Source organism: Bombus vancouverensis, unplaced genomic scaffold (genome assembly GCF_051014615.1).
Source record: "Bombus vancouverensis nearcticus unplaced genomic scaffold, iyBomVanc1_principal scaffold0054, whole genome shotgun sequence".
Classification (NCBI taxonomy): domain Eukaryota; kingdom Metazoa; phylum Arthropoda; class Insecta; order Hymenoptera; family Apidae; genus Bombus; species Bombus vancouverensis.
The window spans coordinates 272,501-275,000 of NW_027468945.1; the positions used below are offsets into that span (position 1 = coordinate 272,501).

General features: G+C 55.1%; 1 pseudogene; it reads left to right on the forward strand.

Annotated features, from left to right (window-relative positions):
- LOC143304767 (large subunit ribosomal RNA) overlaps positions 1-2,500 on the forward strand; it is an 8,470-nt pseudogene that overhangs the window by 1,632 nt on the left and 4,338 nt on the right.

Here is a 2,500-nt window from a genome sequence, read left to right on the forward strand (position 1 = left end):
GGATGGCGCTGAAGCGTCGCGCCTATACTCCGCCGTCAGTGGCAAGTGGGAAGGCACGCGAGTCTCGCGATCTCCTCGCGGGATCCGGGACCGTCCTTCATGAAGCTCTGACGAGTAGGAGGGTCGCGGCGGTGTGCGCAGAAGGGTCTGGGCGCGAGCCTGCCTGGAGCCGCCGTCGGTGCAGATCTTGGTGGTAGTAGCAAATACTCCAGCGAGGCCCTGGAGGACTGACGTGGAGAAGGGTTTCGTGTGAACAGCCGTTGCACACGAGTCAGTCGATCCTAAGCCCTAAGAGAAATCCTATGCAGATGAGGTGTCCTAAGATCATACACAAAAATCGCAACAACAAATTGAGCGAAACATATATAATAATATATGAGCGAAAGATACACACCCATTGGGCGAAAGGGAATCCGGTTCCTATTCCGGAACCCGGCAGCGGAACCGCATACCATTCGGGCCCTCGTAAGAGTGTTCGTCGGGGTAACCCAAAATGACCTGGAGACGCCGTCGGGAGATCCGGGAAGAGTTTTCTTTTCTGTATAAGCGTTCGAGTTCCCTGGAAACCTCTAGCAGGGAGATAGGGTTTGGAACGCGAAGAGCACCGCAGTTGCGGCGGTGTCCGGATCTTCCCCTCGGACCTTGAAAATCCAGGAGAGGGCCACGTGGAGGTGTCGCGCCGGTTCGTACCCATATCCGCAGCAGGTCTCCAAGGTAAAGAGCCTCTAGTCGATAGATTAATGTAGGTAAGGGAAGTCGGCAAATTGGATCCGTAACTTCGGAATAAGGATTGGCTCTGAGGAGCGGGGCGTGTCGGGCTTGGTCGGGAAGCGGGTTTGGCTGACGTGCCGGGCCTGGGCGAGCTGAACGGGACGCGGCGTATCTATCTCTCTCGGGAGTGGATATCGTCGCGCACCCCGGATCCGAGCTCGGTCCCGTGCCTTGGCCTCCCGCGGATCTTCCTTGCTGCGAGGCTTCCGTGGCGGTTATACCGTCGCGGTCGTTCTCTTCGGCCGCCATTCAACGCTCAGCTCAGAACTGGCACGGACTAGGGGAATCCGACTGTCTAATTAAAACAAAGCATTGCGATGGCCCCCAAGGGTGTTGACGCAATGTGATTTCTGCCCAGTGCTCTGAATGTCAACGTGAAGAAATTCAAAAAAGCGCGGGTAAACGGCGGGAGTAACTATGACTCTCTTAAGGTTTCCACAGGCCTCGTCATTAGATTAGTGACGTTACAAGGGCGGTGTGTCGCTTGGACTTGGTCGCGCTTGCTATATAGCGAGGTGCGGCCGGTCTTGGCGGCGCATCGCCATATTTTTTTTTTTAAGCCGAATTCGTGCTACACGAAACGGAAAAGGTGAACAGCAGCCTCGTCATCTGACTAGTGACGTTATAAAAGAAAGCAATACGCCGCTGGCACTTTGCCGCGCGTGCTCGAAAAGCAATACGCCGCTGGGACTTGGCTGTGCGCGCCAGAAAGTAATATGCCGCTGGCCCTTAGCCGCGTTCGCCCAAAAACGATACGCCGCTGGGACTTAGGCGGATGAGCTGGAAGGTGGCATGGCTTGCCTACGTGTGTGCTGGAAGAGCCGCGCGAGGGTTGCTGGTTGAGCGAAGCGATCTTGCTCGTTGGGTGGCGGGACGTTGGAAAACGGCTTGTCTCCAACGATGGAAGAGTCATAGTTGCTTGGGGGCAGGCGGGGCTTTGGCCCCGTTTGCTCAAGTCGCACTCCTACCTCCTCGTGGTACCGCCGGTAACATACTCATTTGTGTCAGCGCGGGGCGCATCCCCCCGGACACCGAGTATGGCCAAATGGAGTGCGGCGATGAAGGAGCGAGAGACGAAACCAAAAAATCGGCTTGCCGATCTAACGATGAATTTCATCGTGAAGTATGGAATTATCTCCCTGAAAGGAACTCGTTCCTTGATTAGCTATGGCACGACTTGGCAGTAATAAGGTTAACGATTGGGCATGTTTGAGGAAAATAATAGAATAAATATCATGGTAAATAAAGACATAGAAAGCGCCTCGGACGCGGCATCTCTCGGTCCCGGAGACGTCGCGGCGGATTCTTCCGCTCTGGAGGGGACCTCTGTTGACGATTTGGCTTCATCCCCGGACACGATTGACATCATGGTACCGATCGTGGGTGACCAGGTTGCCTGCCCTGTCTGCCAGAAAAGGGAAATCGACCTTTTCTTTTTGTCATTGTCAGACTTAGGGCGGCACCTGGAGCAACATCATGTGACAGCCCGCATCCAATGGAGATGCAAAGACTGTGGGAAAGGCTTTCCGAAGCTTCATGGGGCCAGATGCCACCTGCCTCATTGTAGAGGAACAAGTCAAGGACCCAGTGGTTCATATAGATGCGAAACCTGCCCCATGAGCTTTGGGACGCTTAGAGGGCTATCTACCCACGAGCGGCATGCGCACCCTGCCGTAAGAAATGTCAAAAGGAGGGGAACGGACCCCCCTGAGAAAAAATGGACGGCGGA